At 50.1% G+C, this 20,048-nt stretch overlaps 2 long non-coding RNA genes and 1 pseudogene across 7 annotated transcripts in view; 2 read left to right on the top strand and 1 right to left on the bottom strand.

Annotated features, from left to right (window-relative positions):
* LOC140611797 (uncharacterized) overlaps positions 1-368 on the bottom strand; it is a 50,988-nt gene extending 50,620 nt beyond the window's left edge. For 2 of the 6 annotated variants that reach the window (XR_012013033.1, XR_012013029.1), the window contains exon 1: positions 1-367. This is a non-coding gene — a long non-coding RNA (uncharacterized lncRNA). The other 4 variants (XR_012013034.1, XR_012013030.1, XR_012013035.1 and 1 more) reach the window with 4 other exon arrangements.
* LOC140611799 (uncharacterized) lies at positions 144-18,871 on the top strand. The gene is made up of 3 exons (XR_012013036.1): positions 144-415; positions 2,373-2,504; positions 17,992-18,871. It is a non-coding gene; the product is annotated as an uncharacterized lncRNA (long non-coding RNA).
* LOC140611565 (transcriptional adapter 1-like) lies at positions 11,370-14,101 on the top strand (annotated as a pseudogene).
* Positions 18,872-20,048: the final 1,177 nt, after the last annotated feature.

Raw genomic sequence — 20,048 nt, forward strand, 5'->3', positions numbered from 1 at the left:
CTTCCTGCTGAAGTGGGCTTCTGGTAAGCTAGCAGGTTTCTGTGGCTCTAGGGCCATCTTTATACCAACAGCAAAATTATGTCATAATAAGCACAGTGGACTCCTATTACCTCACAAACCCGGAAAGGAGCTAGGTCAAATTTTCTGAGGTCCCTTCCAAACCTAAGGAAAAAAGAGATCAAGGATAAAAGGAAAAAAATCACATCACTGAAGTATAGAGAGATGCATGGTCTGACCAAAATCTTTGCTCTTTACTGCTCCCATTAGGATGTAAGAATGTGAATGAACTCAGGGATTACCTCAGAGGCAAAGGGAGGAGAAATGTGGGAACATGATGCTCCCAAAGCTGGGGGCTCACCCACATGTTTGCAGGAGCCAGCAGGACAAGGTCTGTCACTCCAGGTCCCAGGACACGGTAGGTACTTAACACACACTGAAAGAATGGAACTGAATTTGGTCAGAAATATGGAAACAAAGCTCCGCCTTGGGGAAACCTGGAAGTACCGCAATGAGTGAATATGTAGTGAGAATAGAAGGCCCACACTGAGTGAATAGGATCCAGGTCAAGCCCAGATGGGCTGCAGACCCAGAGAAGGGTAGACTCTGGGAGAGCCTGCCCGTGGGCACAGGCAATGACAGGAAGTCTGTCATCCTTCCTGATCTCTGAGCATGAATTTAAAATCCTTCCCTGGAAATCTGAAACACATGAGCCTAAATTACCTTAACCTCAGGATCCACAAACCACCAATCTAAGAAATTGACATAAAAATGAAGTAACAGGCCAGGGATGTCCCTGGAGCACCTGGCAAACATGAAGATGGGATCTGGAGGGACATGACCTCATCTGGGAGTCCGTGAAAGCCTCAAAGATGTAGCCACCACAAAGATAAGCTTGCAGCGAAAAACACTGACACACACAATAAAGATCACCTACCATGAGTGAGAGTGAGCAAACACTACGAACTAGAGTACTAACCCAAAAGGCTCAGACTTTAGAATAATCCTATAGGGACTACAAAATACATTTAAAATTATTAAAGAAGCAAAAGAAGAATTCAAAGCCCAAAGACTACGATTTTAAAGATTTTCTTTCTTTCTTTCTTTCTTTCTTTCTTTCTTTCTTTCTTTCTTTCTTTCTTTCTTTCTTTCTTTCTCTTTTCTTCTTTCTTTTCTTCTTTCTTTCTTTTTCTTTCTTTCTTCTTTCTTTCCTTCTTTCTTTCTCTTTCTTTCTTTCTTTCTCTTTCTTTCTTTCTTTCTTTCTTTCTTTTTCTTTCTTTCTTTCTTTCTTTCTTTCTTTCTTTCTTTCTTTCTTTCTTTCTTTCTTCCTTCCTTTCAGAGAGAAAGTATAGCAGGGGTGAATTGGAGTGGGACAAACAGACCCTGTGCTGAGTGCAGAGCCTGACGCAGGGCTCAGTCTCACCACCCCTAACATCACGACCTGAGCCAAAATCAAGAGTCAGATGCTTAACCAACTGAGCCATTCAGGTGCCCCAAAACCAAGAGGCTATTTTTTAAAACAACAGATCGATTAGAAAAAGAGATGAGCAAATAGAATCTCTACAAACAAGAAGCAAAGACCCTGAAGTTAAAAACTCATAGAATGACAGAAACACAGTATTTGAGAAATAAAGACCAAAAATATTCCAAAATGATATTAAGCCACATAATAGTGAATCAGAGCCCCAAGCAAAATAAATTTAAAAAAGACTTGCCACACACACACATAAGGAAGAATTGCTGAACCAAAAGACAAAGGCACATTCTTACAAGCAGCCCGGGAAAACAAGCAGATTACCCAGAAAGGAGCAAGAATCAGACAGACAGCCGACTGCACAGTAGTAACGACAAGGGCCAGAGGACTATTAATGCTCTCAAAGCCCAAGAGAAAATGTCAATCAACTTATCCCTTGGGAGAGGGTACTACTACTCATAGACTCACTGAAAGAACACTAAAAAAAGAACTTGACGAAGAAAACCAAAGCCAGAAGAAGGTAATGGCACAAGAAGAAACTGGTCAAGAAGTTCACATAACGTTCAAGTATTAACTGTCTAAATCATACCCCAATTGTACAAATCAGCATCATAATACCAGCAGCGGTGATCAGGGCCCTGCACGCTCAGCCACAGGGCTACACAGCCTCCTGAATCCCCCTCCCTGATGGGAGTTCTGGCTTAAGTGTAAGGTACTGAAGATGTAATAGGTCTGCCTGGAAAAGGCTTATGAACAGCCAGCTGTTGAGATCAATAAGCCAGTTCCAGAATATTCCAACTTCAGGCATCCTATCTCATAGCAGTAAAGCACACTGCAAGAGCCACCCCTTACAGTGGGTCTGTCATACATTGCCTCATTTCATTTTACCCTGCACCTACAGGTGCTGTATCATGACTCAGACCAGGTAGATAAGCTGCCAAAGGTCACACTGCCAACAGTGACAGAATGGCGGTCATGATAGAAGTTCTCTCCCTGCAAGCCCAGCCATGGAAGATGTCCCTGCTTGGCAAAGGTAAATCCCTCTTGCAAACTACTGATGTGGTGTGAGGTCTGAGTGGGGAGACTCTGTGGGTCTCCTTTTCCAGGGTAAACTGCATTCAGCATGCATCGGGGACTTCCAGGTGGGTGGGCACAGGGAAGACCAGGCCAAAGAACTAGCAGGGGCCCAACATGGGGGGAAGGAAGGAGCCATCACTCCGAGGGAAGGTGGGGTGACCATCACGCATGGATAGGTATGGATAGGTATAGGAGGGACAAGAGAATGTTTCCAACTCCCAATTCACGGAAGTCAAAGTGCCTGGTGAGAACTTCACTCATGGGGATCCCTGGGTGGCGCAGCGGTTTAGCGCCTGCCTTTGGCCCAGGGCGCGATCCTGGAGACCCGGGATCGAATCCCATGTCGGGCTCCCGGTGCATGGAGCCTGCTTCTCCCTCTGCCTGTGTCTCTGCCTCTCTCTCTCTTTGTGTGACTATCATTTAAAAAAAAAAAAAGAACTTCACTCATGATTTACGTGCAGACGTACAGTTTGGGACCTTTAAAGACAGCGTATCTGTTTGGAAAAGTGACCCCCAGTGAGTTCCTTGAGGACACCAACGTGGCCAGCCCATCTCCTCGTGTCCAAGATTATCTCTGGCCCGGACAGACACAAACAAAGGCTGCGGAGGGAGGGCCTTAGCCCCCTTTTACCCAGTCTCTGCTGGGGGGCTGGAAATCGCCTGGGGCCAGCCTGGGAGCCAAGCCACATCTGCACTGACTAGGATTCAGAGGGGGTGGGTGGGACTCCAAAGGGCAACCCTCAGGCGTCCTCAGCCACATAGAAAAGGCCAACCCGCCCCCCCATGTGATTTCCCCACAGACCTTTCTTATACTTTCTTTTTCATTTTCATAGTCTAGGAAAGAAAATACTTTGCATTTGTTTCTTATTAACTTACAAATCATAAAAAACATGTTTTGCAAGAATGTTTAACATCCACAAAGTTCTTTTTTAACCTCTTCTAAGTCCTTTAAGCACTCTTTGCTCAAGGAAGAGGAAAATGCATTTTTGCCAAGAATAAACTCCTCGCTTTAAGTGGGGTTCAGCTTTAAGTCCCAGGCTCAGAAACTCCAGCAGGGCTTATACAAACTGAGAAAGGAAGTTCTCCCCCAGGTTCAAGTCCACAAGATCGTAAGCAGCAAGATCTTCATACATACTCACCAAGCAAAATCCGGTTGAGGGTGGGGGAGAGGTGAGGACTGGATAGGCTCTGCAAGCTTGGCCTCTCCCCCAACCAACAGACCCCAAAGAGAGCCATCCAGGGGAATCTAGATAGGAGATTTTCAGCTGGGACACCTCCCACCCTGGAGAGCCACAGGACCCCTGTGGGAGATGCAGCTTTGAGCAACACCGCGCACCTCAGAGGATGCACAGCTAGGCAGTGCTGCAGGCGGGGACCCCTGGGCTCCCCAAGCGCTGGGATTAAGAGGTGGCAGACAGCATCATGCCAAGCTCGCACTGCAGGAAGAATGTGCATGTGTGGTACATCAGAGAGCTCTGCCTTATGCATGTGCGAGTGTAAATACACTGTCAACCAGTCACCCAAACAGTGCCAGCACCACAGGGCAACCAAACGTTGGTGATTTTGCTGATGCAGTGGGGCGTCCTCACACTGCAGTGGTTACTGAGCTGAAATTATCCCTCCTTTGTGCATGTTTGCATTCTTCCCCCGCAAATTCGTATGTTGAAGCCCTAACCCCAGATCGATGATATTTGGAGATGGGGCCTTAATGAGGTAATTAGGGCAGGATGAGGTCATGGTAGGGTCTTCATGATGGGTTTAGTGTTCTTATAAAAAAGAGACCCCAAAGAGCTCGCTCTTGCTCCATGGACACATACAGGAGGCAGGTGTCTACAAGATTCTTAGTAACAAAAATGAACTTCACTAGAAACTACTACCCAGGGCAGCCCTGGTGGCTCAGCGGTTTAGTGCTGCCTTCAGCCCAGGGCCTGATCCTGGAGACCTGGGATCAAGTCCCACATCGGGCTCCCTGCATGGAGCCTGCTTCTCCCTCTGCCTGTCTCTCTGCCTCTCTCTCTGTCTCTCATGAATAAATAAATAAAAATCTTTAAAAAAAAAAAAAAAGAAAGAAACTACTTCTTAATACAGGGGCAGCTGAGGACAGAACCTTGTCTCCTCTGCCTTTTAACACCCCAGAGCCAAGAGCACACCTCCAAATCATGTCTGTGCACACATGCACACACGTGCACATGCACACGCGCACACACACACTAGTCCTTCCCAGGACACTTGGGTGAACCAAGCAGCTGACATTTTTAACTGATTTGATTTCACCAGCCGAAAGGATCGAAATCCGTTCACAAAAATGCAGAGAATAATGCAACATGGGATCAAATAAGACAACATGGGAGCAGATAAAGTAGAGCTCAAAGGTAGAGGACACTAACAGGAGCCAGGAATGAGGCAGCCCGGGTAAGCAGCCCCAGAGATGCAGAACTTCCTGATGGGTGGCCCCCCAGGTACAAAAGGACTCTAATCAGTAGTAGCACAGTTCCCTCAGCCACAACATCTGAACAAATGTAGTGTATTTGTTTTTTTTTTAAATAGTTCAGGAAAAGGATGAGTGAGTAATCATGAGGAGAGGCCAGAGCCTCAAGGACGCTGGAGAGCCGCTCCTGCTACAGCCCCTTCGACCAGACCTGCCCCTCCCCTGACAGCTGCATCTGCCTCCCCAGATACCCTCTGTCTGCTGCCCTGCCCCATCCACCCTGGTCCCAGACAGAAGCAAGGAGATCTCTCACCCCAGGCAGCAGACCCCAAGACTCCCCAGCTCAAAGCTGCAGAGCCTGCCTGCTGCAACCCAAGCTAACTCTAAGCCTCTGTGTGGCTTTTCTTGGCCACCAGCCATGCCCTCCTTGGGCTCTGGGTGCTCTAGACACGGGGCTTCAGTTTTGCCCCCTATAAGGAATCTCCCTGCTCTGCCAGCTGCCCTAGGGATTCCAGGTGCCTCCCCCCATCTCAGCGAGGTGCCTCTGCCACATTGTAGGACCGGGCATTTCACATAGCCCTACCACTGCTGACCCAGGGGCTAGATGATGGCTGGATACAACAGGAGTACAATAAATACCCCAGGGGTAAGTTGTCTCCCAGAAGCCAGCACACCCCCTAGCATGCAGTAAGCCCTTAATAAGTAGTACTGGAAGCACAAGAACACTTTCCACCCAAAGCACTGCATGCACCAAGGTTGGGGGTGGGGGGACGGGTGTGCTTAGTTCTCCAACCAAAGAGCACATGGATGTAGGGAGGATATCCCAAGTCAGCCTCCCACGGAGGTTGCATGTGAGCTGGGCCATATGGATGGGAGTTCAGGGGAGGAGGCATTCCAGGCAGAGAGAACAGAAAGGGCAAAGACCAAAGAGGATTGCATGTTCAGGGACATCTCCCACTGTTGGGGGGGCAGGATTGGAGTGTGAAGTCACCATCTTATCCTCCTCTACAATGATAAGAGCCAGTGGTTTATTGGCAGCAAATGTTAAATATTCCGGAGTTGTGCAAGCCTGTTGTCAAACAGTTAGTAGCTTGAAATCAGTGGTAGCCGAATTCAAACATGGCCAAAGGCTGCAAATTAGGGAAGAGCCAGCCACAGATCATGCTGCCCTGTCCCCCAGGCCTTTGTTTTTCTAGGGAAGTTGAACACTTGAGACCAGGCATTATCAACCCATCTTCCCAATGAAAATATTAACTGTGGAAATGTAGACATGCACGTTGTAGGTTAGAAATAAAACATGATCTCTGACTGATTGAATCCAGGGCCTTCCCTGCCAAGGAGCTCCACTGGAAAAGCTTCCCATCTTGTTGGTACTTTCATTCCCTAACCAGTAGCTTTAGGCAGCCAGTAACTTCTCCAGATGTTCACATCTGTGGCAGGTTGTACTTTCCAAAAATGGTTTGCAGCACTGTTTCCAGTCCCACATGCTCATCTTGCCTTGTGACCTTGACACTGCTCCCATCAGATGGTGGTAGGTCTGTACCTCCCTCCCATAAACCCAGGAAGGTCTTTGAACCACCTCCAGCAACAGAGCACAGCAGACCTGACTTGACGTGATTTCCAAGGCGGTACCATGAAAACACCAGGCATTGTAAGTGCCGGCTCTCAGCTCCTTCACGCTGGGGACCCAGCCACAGGTCCAGGAGGAAGCACGCACACCCCATGGAGAGGCCTCATGAAGAAGAAGCAAGGCCACCCCTGAAGCCAGCTGAGCCCCCAGCCAAGAGTCAGCACCTACCTTGCCAGCCATATGGGAAAGCCCTCTGAAAGCAGCCCCGAGTGGAGCCACTCCACTGAAAGTCACAATGAGCAGAGGTGAGCCGGCCCAGCTGAGCCCTGCCCAAATGGCAGACTCCTGAGTGGGAGCTGTGATAAATCTATTGCAGCCAAATAAAATCTATTTATTCTCATGAATAAATAAATAAAATTTAATAAATAAAATAAATATTTTTTAGAGAGACACACAGAGAGAGAGAGAGAGAGAGGCAGAGACACAGGCAGAGAGAGAAGCAAGCTCCCTGTGGGGAGCCCGATGCGGGACTTGACCCCTGGACTCCAGGATCACAACCTGGGCTGAAGGCAGGCACACTCAACCACTAAGCCACCCAGGTGCCCCACTGAAATGGTTTGTTAAGTGGCAAATATATAACTAGAAAATATTCCTCATCAGGAAATCGGGGAGAAATACGATCCTCCTTGTGGAGTTGCTGTGATGGTCCCATCCAGTAAGGTGTGAGAGGTGCCAGTCTTGGCACCGGGATCCTGGCAGGTGCTCAGCAGCCAGGCATGGCCTCCTCCCCACCCCCAACTCACTCTCTGCCCACCCACCCCTCGGGGTTCCAGTGTGCTACCACCCCTGTGCTCCTTCAGTCTTGACTGAAGGAAGATTTTGTCCTAGGACAAGATTCAGCTTGTTAATAATGCACCCCGGTTTTCCAGACACAGAAAGATCTCAGGGATCTCTGTGTAGGTCAGCACACCAGCTGCTTTAGAATAGATTTCCCTGCCAAACCCTCAGAGCTCGAAGAGGACCCAGAAATCTGTATTTTCCAAGGATATCAAACCTCCCCTCCTACCCAGTGATTCTGACATGCAGTCTCTCACTCCACTTCCCAAAGCTGTGCCAAAATGCCACCATACTAAGGCCATTTGCAAGGGGCCAAACCCACAGAACCAAGGATTAGCACCTTGGACAGGAGCCATGGGTTTCTTGCAGCCTCAGTTTGCCATCTGTATACTGTGGTAGCCCCCTGAGGGATATCCATTAAGGAGACAATGTATAAACTTCCTGGCATAAAGAGGATGTCCTGCAGATACCAATGTTCTTATATCCATCTTGCAGATCCCTTTGGGCTTTTCAGAAACCTTGTCTTTATAATAATCCCTGTTACCTGCTTTGAAGTGGAGCAGCCTGTATCTGCCTCTTTCCCTAGGGCAATGGTTCTTAGTCTGGGCTACACATCAGAATTGCCTGGGGCTCATGGAAAATGCCAAAATCCTGGCCCACCCCAAACCAAGTGCATGAGTCAAAGGGCTGAGGGGTGGATGGTAAAGGGGGTGGGGCACGCAGGTAACCCTAACATACCCAGAGTGGCCGTGAAGTATGAACTTGTAAAGAGAAGTTACATATTTTACTCACTCTCAGTGCCTGAATGCCTAGGCTTTGCATTATACATAAACATATACATAAAAATATAGGTTTAGATTAGGTCGGATTAGAGCACAGCAGATTAGAGAGAGACAGACCTGTGCTTTCCCATCTCTCTGTGGCAAACATGCCCCTTGGCTCCTTGTGGGTCTCAGGCACTGGTTAACATGGGGCTTCCTGGGCTGTAGGAAGTGTAGTAAGTGCACTTATCCCTGGACCTAAGCAGAACCTGCTTCTTCCATGAAATCAGCATGCCCGAGCAGCAAAGGACATTCCCACATACAGTCGGCAGTGCTTTGCTCTGCAGACCTAGCTGAGGGGGGCAGGTGTACCAGCTCAGGCCCACACCTTATGGCTGGGATCTTGGGGCAGCCTCACTATTGAAATTAGGAATACCACTGTTCCCACTATCCACAATAGCCAAACCTTGGAAAAAGTCCACATGTCCACCAACTGAAGAATGAATAAAGACGATGTGAGATATATATATATATATTAGCCATAAAAAGGAATGAAATCTTGCCATTTGCAACAATGTAAATGGAGCAAGAAGTATTATGCTAAATGAAATAAGTCAGTCAGAGAAAGACAAATACCATATGATTTCACTCATATGTGGAATTTAAGAAACAAAACAGAGGGACGCCTGGGTGGCTCAGTGGTTGAGCATCTGCCTTTGGCCCAGGTCATGATCCTGGGGTCCTGGGATTGAGTCCCACATCAGGCTCTCTGCAGGGAGCCTGGTTATCCCTCTGCCTGTGTCTCTGCCTCTCTTTGTGCATCTCTCATGAATAAATAAAAATCTTCAAAAAAAAAAAAGTAAAAGAAATAAAATAGATGAACATAGAAGAAGGGAAAAAATAAAACAGAGGGGAAGGCAAACCATAAGAGACTCTTAACTATAAAGAACAAACTGAGGGTTGCTAGAAGGGGGTGGGTGGGGATGGGCTAACTGAGTGATGAGGATTAAGGAAGGCACTGGTTATGATGAGCACTGGGTGTTAAATGTAAGTGATGAATCACTAAATTCTACTCCTGAAACCCATATTACACTGTATATTCACTAACTAGAATTTAAATAAAAATTTGAAGAAAAAAATAGTAAAAATTTAAATTTAAAAAAGGAATCCTGCTGCATGTTTGAAGTTGGAGTGCTCCCATCTCACTTTGCAGCCTTGGCTTTAAAGCAAACGATGGAAGCAAGTGATGGGAGAAACAATCCGTCACCAACACATTCCCAGTTCCCCACCGGGCACCCAGCCAAACCCGGGTGTGCCTCCCAGCAGGCAGCGAGACCCCAGAGCACTGGTAGTGCCACGTGGGTGGCCCTACAAGGCTCCTACACCAATTCCCCTAACTCAGTCCTCCTGTGGCCACCCACAGAGCTGCATGGAGATGACGGCAGAGCCGCCAGTGGAAGGCCCTCAGCACCCTCCTAAAGATGAAACAACCGCTGACCCAGATGCCATTTGGGACCCTCTGTGCCTGAGAAATGCCTGTCCCTGGATTAGACCACTGTGAATGGGGATGCACCCTTACCACACTGAGTCACCAAGCCAGATGCCATCCAAAGGGCAGGTGAATTAAATCACACGGTCAATCCCTGCCGACCGGCAACCACCCCAAGATGCACTGAGGAGCGAAAAACCAAGACTTGCAGAGGAATAGAAGACTTCGGAAGGAAGTAGGAGAAACCAGTAACGGTGACACCTGAGACAGGAGTGAAAGGCCAAGTGGTCAGTGGTGGGAGGCAGACTTATCTACGTCTTCACGGCTGGAATCCACACTCTGAAGGTGACCAGCCACTGGTCAGCACTGTCATAACAGATGAACTTCAAAGAAGCATAGGTAAATGAGAGAGGAGGTGGACATATTCACCAGAGCTCACCATGGAGCATCCTCACCGACAGCAACAAACTGCTTAAATCTCATCTCCACTTGTGAGTAGCTGTTCAGCCTTGGGCAAGTTCCTCAACCTCTCTGGGCTTTAGTTCCCTAAACTGTAAAATGGGAAGGATAATAGGTACCTGGTCAAATTGTTGTGAGAACTAAATCTAACAATGTCATGCAGGACATGAGTCAGTGTGTGCTGGCACAAAGTGGGTGTATAAAGAATGCAGGGTGATTTGCAAACAGGAGCTGCGGTCTGCATCTAAGAGGCCTTTGCCCCACCCGGAGAGACCCTTGTGCTCAGAGCCATGGGGGACCCGCAGGCATAGCCATTAAACGGCTCAGCCACCGTGGGCGAGCCCCAGGTACCAGGCAGACAGAAGAGAAATGGGAGCCTGCCAAGGCTGACCCAAAGAAGTCACCAGGGGGAAGAGAGGGACACAGGCACTCCCATACCTGTCCCCTGCCAAGTGATTCTCCTGACAACCCTGCAAGCCTCTTTCGGATTTTATAGATAAGGACCTGAGCTGTAACAAAGCAGAGTAAGAAGCTCTGTGCTGGTGGGGGCTCCTCCCCTTCTCCTGGCTCACGTCTCACACTGCTCATTGGCTTTTATTTTTTTCCAACTTTATATTTTTCTGTATACTTGTTATTGGATTTTGATTTGCCAACGTATAGTATAACACCCAGTGCTCACCCCGTCAAGGGCCTCCTTCAGTGCCCGTCACCCAGTCACCCCACCCCCTTGTCCACCTCCCCTTCCACAACCCCCTATGCTCACTGGCTTTGATGGAGCTGGGATCCTGGCTCCCTGTGGTAGCACTGCCCATCCTTTCTCCAGCCTGGCCCCCAGACACTGGGGACAGGAAACAGGTCACCTACACGTGTACTCTGTATGGGCACCTGGAGGAGACCATCCCTGGATTCAGTGGGCTGCCCAGGCTGGTGCTAATGTTCCCTGTCCCCCAAGCCTGGCAGTCTGCGTCCCTGTCCTTCCTCCCACCCCAGGCTCACCTCCCTGGACTCAGCAGGAACCCCATCTAGGGCTACTTGTCAGCATCACATGTCAAGGGCCAAGGATCTGCACTGGCCCTGGGCCCACAGGTGGGTGCATGGACCCTCATGACTATTTGGCACAAACACACACCCTCTGAGGAAAGGGGGTTTCCCATCACAGCCTCTCTTCAATCCAGAAGCTACTAGAGGAGAAGGTGAGTCTCTAAGAGCAAGGCCTGAAACACCGTGGCAGGATCTTCAGTCAACTTCCTTGGCCTTCCCAAAGGGCTCCTACAGCCATGTATTCAGGTAAGTGTATGCTGGGGAAGTGGCAGTACCCAGGCCCTGGAGCATTGCTGGGGCTGCGTTTGGGACTGGGCCATCACACCCCCGTGTCAGAGCAAGCCGTGGCCTGATCTCGACGGGCAGCTGGGGCCTCCTCTGAGCACCAGGGCATACTCCACACCCCTGCCTTTCCTCTCCAAACCCTCCCTAGTCCTGTCCAGGCCATCCTGCATGAATGGGTTCCCAGACTTCCCTCCACACTCCTTCCTCGCCTCCCCCAGCATCTCACCATCTCTCACAAGCATCTCAAAGGCAGCACATCCACACTCATCCTTCTCCCACCTGGGCTGCCGCCCACTCTGCTTACCAGCTCCTCACTGGTCCGAGGTCCCAGCTCCCTGACCAGGTCTGCCACAGAGGTTCCCTGCTGCCACGCATGCCCCTCTGCACACCCACCCATTGCAGCCCAACCAGTCATCTGAAAGCACAGGTCAAAAAAATAAAATAAAACACAGGTCAGACCCCATCCTTCCCGGGGTCCCCAGCCTTGTGGAATGAGATCCAAAGGCAAGCTGTAGCTTGTCAACGTCCTTCCGACCCAGGCCCTGCCCGGCTCCCCAGCCCAGGGAGTTGTGAGCACTCAATAGAAACTCTGTGGTTGAGTCGTGGGGAGCAACGGCGGCCTCTGTGAGCGAGCTGGAAGCGGCCAAGAAGAACTTGGGCGAGGCCCTGGGGGACAACGTGAAACAACACTGGGCTAAGTTAAAGTTGTGGTTCAAGCAGCAGATCAGCAAAGAAGAGTTTGACCTTGAAGCCCATTGACTTCTCATGCAGGATAATGTCCATTCTCACAACGACTTCCTCCTGGCTATTCTTACGCGTTGTCAGATTTTGGTGTCTACACCAGAGGGTGCTGGATCTTTGCCCTGGACCGGGGGTTCTGCAGCTAACCCTGGAAAACCAAAGGGAAAGAAAAAACTTTCTTCTGTTCGTCAGAAATTTGATCATAGATTCCAGCCTCAAAATCCCCTCTCGGGAGCCCAGCAGTTTGTGGCAAAGGATCCCCAAGATGATGATGACTTGAAACTTTGTTCCCACACAATGATGCTTCCCACTCGGGGTCAGCTGGAAGGGAGGATGATAGTGACTGCTTAGGAGCAGGGGTTGGACAACGTCACCGAGGAGGCAGTCTCAGCTGTTGTCTATGCGGTGGAGAATCACCTTACAGATATATTGACATCAGCTGTGTCAAGAAGGCAAGCTTATCGGTCACATGCTGGCCACTTTAAGTATGCCTTGGGTAGTAACGTAACCCGCAGCCATCCCTGAAGAGTGGTGTAGTCGCTTACAACAGCGTAAGGGCAAGCCCTCGGCCTCTGCTCCTATGCAGGTCAGAACCCAGCTTCCCACCGCCCCCCCGATGGCGCGGAGCAGCAAGCTGCACGCCTGGCATGCTCTGGGGCTACCGTCCCTGCGTCTTTGCCTCCGGCCAACGTGCACGACCTTTGTGACCTTTGCAGGTACACAGGGAAGTCATTCCTACACACACTGTATACGCTCTCAACGTTGAAAGGATCATCATGAAACTCTGGCATCCAAACCATGAAGAGCTGCAGCAAGACAAAGTCCACCGCCAGCGCCTGGCAGCCAAGGAAGGGCTTTTGCTCTGCCGAATTAAGGTGATTTGAGGGCATGGGACCCTCAGCAAATTCACTGGTTAGAGAATTGAATGTTTTTTGGGTCCACACTTCAAAACTGAAGTGTAGAGTGTAAATATAAACTTTCCTATGGAAATGTGATGCTGAGTACATTTTGCGTTGCTACTGTAAAGCCATTAATATAAATCTGACTTTGATAATGACCCATATCTGTGTGTGTGTGTGTGTGTGTGTGTGTGTGTGTGTGTGTTGTGTTCCCAGGTATGGGAGTAAGCACTGATAAAATCCTGTGCCTAGAATGGAGATGTTTTTAGGCATCTGAGGCTTAGTATCCTGTGGTCTGTTTGTGAGGTAGATGACATCCTAGAACAAAGAAGCTTTTATAACTTAGTTCCCATGATCAGCAGGACATCTGTGTGTTCAATGACAGCATATATTCTGTTATCTGGCAAGCCTAAAATTTCTGCCTTTTCCTAAAGAACTGTGCTCTTGGATTTGGGTTGAAATAATCCACAGTGTTAAAAATCATATATCTCCTTTAGTGAGCAGATATAGGTATCTCCCCCCAAATTCATTACAACTCTATAGAAAATAGGACTTAGAAATGCTATACTGTTAGACAAAATAAAGTCCTTTCTTTGCATTAAAAACCAAAATAAAAACCCTGGAATGTAACTAATTAACAAAGTTTTTTCTCATAACTTACATTTCTTTTATACTTAATATGCCCAAAGACTTTGGCAAAATTCATCTCTTGATTATTCCTATAGAATAGGTTTTAAGAAGCCCATGTAGACATACTGGATTTATACTTAGAAATTCCCCACTTCCTGTGCAGTATCTGTTCTGTCCTTCGAAATGATAAAGTGCAAATAATTTACATTTAGCAGTGTTACTAATAACAAGGTTTGTTTTTTTAGAGGTGATGCTTTTTACTCAGAAGATAGTGTTGGTGACTAGATTAGAAGGTACAGATGGGTTGTGTAGGTCTAAGTAATATGTATAGATACGTATACATGGTTCAATATTTGTGTATATGATTTTGTACTTCAAATGTGACAAATAAACCTTTTGGGAGAAAAAAAAAAAAGAAATTCTGTGGTTTTTCCTTGATAAAGGAGAGCTGTCAGGAACCACAACCTTTGATGTTCTGTTTCTGAGTGAAGCCATTAGGGTGTGGGCACCGTGAGTCTCACCCCCTGTATTGTCAAAGACATATAAAGGCTCTAGTCCAAGGAAAGACTTTCTAATGGTGTGATTTCTGGCAAAAAAAAAAAAAGGGGGGGCAGTGCCATGAGACAGTCAAGTGCAATTTGGCAAGAATTGTTTCCATAGTTCTTTCAATAGGCACCCAGTCAGTGTTTGTTAAAAACTAAAATAAAACAAGGATGCCTGGGTGGCTCAGTGGTTGAGTGTCTGCCTTTGGCTCAGGGCATGACCCCCAGGTCCTGAGATGGAGTCCCACATCGGGCTCCCCACAGGGAGCCTGCTTCTCCTTCTGCGTGTGTCTCTGCCTCTCTCTGTATGTCTCTCATGAATGGATAAATAAATAATCTTTAAAAAAATTAAAGACTTCGCCTTCCTTTCCCCAGACACCCTGGGGATATCTCTAGCATCATGTTATTTAAAAGTTCCTTACTTGTTGCCCATTGTCCTTCCCACACTCCTCCCTATATTGTGAGCTTGCTGAGAAGTGTGTGACACATTCTCCTCTGAATCCTTACCCTCCAGCCAGACACTGAGCAAGTGCCCAGGGATTGGATGAAGGGACAGGGGTGGCCGATGGAGTCCTCCTCCGCCAAACTCCCTCCCTGCTCCGCTCAAGTAAAGGACTCACACATCTGTCTCCCACGCGTCAGCATGCCATGCTGCAAGCCCTCCAGGGGCTGACTTGCCCGGGCCTGCCTGGCTTTGGCACCACTGCCAGCCCAGGTCCTGGCACCCAGAATGTGCCGGGTAAAGTCTGGCTGGTGAGGCTCCTACCCAGTGAATAAGGGATTACTCACTTCCCTGAGGCTTCATTTTGAAAATAAATTTAGTAACTTCTAAACAAATCATACCAACCCTCCAAGTTTTATTTGTTTAGTTAAATTAATTCTATTTTAATATTTCCATTAGCCATTTAATTTATTCTAAAACCTAGCACTGCAAAATAATAAGACCTCTCAAATATTGACAGACAGCAAAGTAAATGTCGCCCAGTGACAACCATCTGTTTTTCTTCCAAATTCCTCAAGATGGAAAGTGTGTCGCCATGATTTATTTATGGGCCTTCCTGGGCCTGTGGTGCCTGTGCCCAGCCCTCCCTCGGCCCTGGACCAGGGCTACCAGATGCCACAATCTAGGCCCGATCAACACGGTGAGAGGGAAAAGAAGAAAGAGTCTGGGGTGAAAATGAGAAAATCTGCATGGCATGGAGAAACAGAGTCAGCTGGGTGAACTGTAAAAGCTGGCCATCCCCGGCCTCCCACCCCATACCAGCGGCTCTCTAACGTCCTTGGCTAGCGTGCTGACCCCTGCCCCATCTCTTTCCCCACTCCTCCTGGCCCTGCCCCTGGGATGAGAGGGCTCTCTTCCTGTCCCACTAGCCTGGATGGGACAGGGCCACCAGGCTGCACAACCCGCACAGGGCTCTCACAGAGGCAAGGGCTGGCCGCTGGCAGCTGTGCCTCCCTGCCCCCACCGAGGGTCTGCTTCAGCATGGGAGTGACACTGGCACCCCGGCTCAGAGGCAGCTCCCCATGAGCCAGGTGCAGCGTGGTCTAAAGGAAAGTCTTCAGAAGTGACAAAGGGCAAAACCAGGTCCAAATCCTGTCCCCTTTCCTAGAATAGGCTTCCCCATGGGACTCAGGGTCTGTCTGCCTGTCCAAAGCAGGGCCCAGAGGGCCATGGCAGCACTCCCTCTCTCGCAGATGCCCAGCATCTCTGGGAAGGAAGGCTGTGGCCTGAGCCAGGGATACAGGTTAGTCTTCCCCCGGGGATGGCAGGGAGACAGACAGGGTGGCACCCACCCACCTGCTAGTAGGTTTGAGTGGACCTGCTGTTTACTTAGCACACATACCTCTCCAACCATCACACCAAGCCAAGGCAGCCTCAGGTATCCTCTGCACATGTCAGAGCCTTGCAACCCCAGACCACTTGGTCTTCCCCTCCCTAATTGCCTCTGGTTGTGCACTTCCTGCTCCCGCCCACACTCAGCATAGCTACACGGTTGCATCTTCAGTAGAAGATCTAACAGTTGGATAGGAGCCCTGAGCTCCTGCTGCAGCCTGGAAGGGAACAAAAGGCCAGGCCATTCGTTGGTCCAGCAAGCAGGCCCATCAACTCCACACCGTGCTCCAGGGATGCTGGATGCCTCAAGTCACCCAGAGGCCCGTGGAGAGAGACCAGACAATGAGGAGCTGTGCCTGCGTGTACTGTGCTGTGGTGGAGTCTGTGCCCACATAGCCGGTCCCAGAGAGGGGGCGGGCGGCCTGCTCAGGGAACAGGAGACGGTACCCAGAGACGGTGGCGTTGGAGAGGGGTCTGCAGGTTAGAGAGCATTCAGGAAGAGGCGGGTGTGAGGGAAGGATCAGAGGAAGGAGGGGCACCTGGCTCAACTCACTGGACTGGAGCAGAAAGCACTAGAATGGAGTAAATGCATGCCTGTCAAGGCTTCCAAGAAAGCACAGACTTCAGCTCAAGAGCCATGGGAGCCACGATGTTAGCCTGGGGGAAGGACGTGCCCCAGTTTGAAACTGAGACACCCATGGGGCTGCCATGGAGGGCTGAAAGAAGCCAGCCCAGGAGGAAATGCTGGAGACAGTGGGAAACACAAGTCTGAAGAAGAGCCTGAAAGGTGTTCCCCACACAGAGGCCTGCCCTGTCCCTGGGTCTGTGTGGTCCCACAGACAGGGTCTCATGGAGGCAGGTAGGCAGCACCAGCAGACTGGCAGAGACCATGTAGGGAGGGAGTGACCCTCGGCCTCGGGAGGGGCCCCTGCACACCCGGGGAGCCCTCAGTGGATGATGTTGAAGGGAATGGGCTCATCCTCTGACACCAAGGCAATAAATGTTTACTGAGCAATAGCCGCATGCAGGGAGGCTGCTGAACATGCTAGGAGACCGGGTGAGCAGAAAAACCCTGTCCTGCCCCATCCACCCCAGGCCTCTCCTGGCACGAGGACACAAGATGCAAATGGAAAAATGATATAGCTCAAGTGACAATCAGGGGTTGCAGCCAAAGAAGCCCATGAAACCAAAAGGACGTGGTGGGGGTGAGCGATCCAGGCGGAGTGAGAAGGGCAGAGTGCTCGTGGTCCCCGGTCCTGGCGTCATTACCGGATCCGGCAGGAGGCCCCATGCACAAGGGGTTCTTCCTTCCCAGGCCTTCCCAACCTTGCCCCCAGAGGACAAAGAAAAATATATTCAAACAGCAACCCAGACCACAGTGTCCTGCCTGTGGCCATCATTTCTCTCACATAAGCTCATGGCACAGTTAGGTATGGATGGATACCACACAGGCAAGGGAAGGACGTGCAAAGAGGTGAAGTGCTCGGAGTAAGAACACATGGTCTACAGCAGAATGGTGGGTGGTCAAGCCAGGACCTGCCCCTCACCCTGGCTCTCAGGCCCAGGGGCAGCTGGGAAGACACCCACCAAGCTCAGAGACAGCTGGGAAGATCCTAACCAGGCCTCAGCACAGCTGGGAAGACCCCGGCCAGGCCCAGGAACATCTGGGAAGGCCCCAACCAGGCACAGGTACAGCTGGGAAGACCCTGGCCAGGCTCAGAGACATCTGGGAAGACCCCAACCAGGCCCAGGGACACCTGGGAAGATCCCAACCAGGCACAGGGAAGCTGAGCAGCACACACTTCCCCAGACCGGCTCTACCCCCATCCGCCCACACGCTGCATCCCAAAGAACTGCCACAGACATGCCTTGGTGACACTTCTCCCATTTCTTATCCACATGTTTGGGTTTTCAATTATCTCAACAGGTTCTGCCGACATCATCCCAGGAATTAACGAAGCTGCCAGTCTCACAGCTCAAAAGGAGGGAAAAAGAAGTTGTGTGTTCACAGCCAAAGGAGGAGTTCATAAATTTTCACAAAATCACTAGATGTGTGTGATTTATAGCTAGGCAAGTGGCGTCAAGCCCCTGAGGAGCAAGGAGATGGCTGCAAGGGGACAGAATCCAGGGAGAAGGCACAGCCAACGGGCTCTAGAGGATGGCATTACTCAGCCAGGGGACACCCCGAAGGACACGGCCTGTGAGCAGTGTCTGCAAAGGTGGCGCATCCCACAGGCCCTGCCCCAGGATGTCCTGGACCATCACACAGAGAGAACACCGGGCCACCTGTCACCAGGCACCAGCTGAGTGGGTTCCAGCCACCCAGCACACCAGGAGCCCCTGCAGATTCTACGTAGCCCTCCCTGCAGCAGTAGGTATCCGAGGTGCCCCGAGACAGGGACATGACTCAGGCCAGGGTGATGACCCTGGTGCAGGGCAGCATGGACACTTGGAGGACAGATCTCATGTCATTCCCAACCCCCACACCTGATGCACCTCGATGCTCAGAAGGAAGAGAAATAAAGAAAAAGCTTTGCAAGTCTCAGGACACAGTCCTCCAAGACACCCTGAACCTTTTGTCTGCCCATTTTTCAGCTGGACACACTGAGGTCTGGGCATCCATGAACTTCCCAAGGTTTAGCAGGTAATAAATGGTAAAGATAGTAAAGACGGTTCAAAGCCATGTCTGATGGACCAACACCCAGGTTTTCCACCAGCTGCTTCTCCTATGCTGGTGACAATCAGGCAACAGAGCATGCCTGGGTATAGATTTTCCTATTAGTGTCATGGTCATGCCTTAGATATTCCCTTGCATGCACCAAATATTTTACTTTAAGAGATAATTTTTTTAAAGTTCCCAGAGCCAACAGAAAGCAAAGCACTCCTCTCCCCACACATGGATGGGCAGCCACATGCAGCCACAGGCCGAGGAGGAATCTCAACAAGGCAGAGTGAGGAACTTTCTGGATCTCCTGCCCCACCAGACTGAGAGCTTGTCTGTGGCCCCCAGCATGCCAGGTTCTGAGGGGGTGGGGAGCATCCTGCAGCTGTCCCCAGGGTGGCCACAACCATTGTGGAGAAGGCCAGGGGAAGTGGCTGCCACTGTGCCTGGGCCTCTGCCACCACCAGATAAGGTCCCCAGCCCCAAGGAGCTGTGATCTGCAACAGGCTACTACTTCCTGAAACACAAGCCCTGGACTATCTCACTGCAGGATGAAAGGTGTCTAGGGGAGGGAAGAAAAACATGCCCTGAAGGGCAGCCCACCCACCCACCAGTGAGGACAGCTGCTCTCGGGACAGTCAGGTCAGGGAAGGGGTGAAGAGGAGGGAGAGAAGAGGACAGTGAGCTTGATGGACGACAGACACTTGGTGACAGGACCCTGTGGCCCCATCATGGAAGAGGCGTGAGCAGGTGAGACCTGGCTGCTTGAAGGAGCTGAGCGGGGACAGAGGCGCTTGTCCTCATGCAGGGTCAGCCTGGAGGCAGGGTCACTGGAGGGCCATCTGGGAGGCCAGCTCACCAGGGGCAGCTGCTGCCCCACGCACAGGACAGCACGATCCTGGATGTGATGCAGAGAAGTAATAATAGATTGTGAGGAGGCCAGAAGGGCTTTAGGTAACTGGACTTGTGTTCAAGCCTGACCATGGGACCTCAAGGCTGCTCAACCTCTCCAGTTTTCCTCATCCTTCTGGCAGGACTGAGAATTCCTTCCCTTCAGAAGGGCTCCTAAGATCATTAGAGATCCTACATCTGCCCATGAGGCACAGATAATATCAGCTCCTGGTCACTGAAAGCCTCTGATGGGCTCCCATACAAAGGTAGCGTGGTTGTCATTCGCATCTTACAGATAGGACAGAGGCTCAGAGAGGCTACGGGAAGCGACAGTCTCCCATTTCTGCTTTCTTCAGAAAGCAGTCTTCAGACTCCAATGACTCGACTCTTTTTTTGTACCCCAGCCACTTGTTTAGCATAAGCCCATTGAT

This window comes from Canis lupus, chromosome 20, assembly GCF_048164855.1.
Source record: "Canis lupus baileyi chromosome 20, mCanLup2.hap1, whole genome shotgun sequence".
Taxonomy (NCBI): Eukaryota; Metazoa; Chordata; class Mammalia; order Carnivora; family Canidae; genus Canis; species Canis lupus.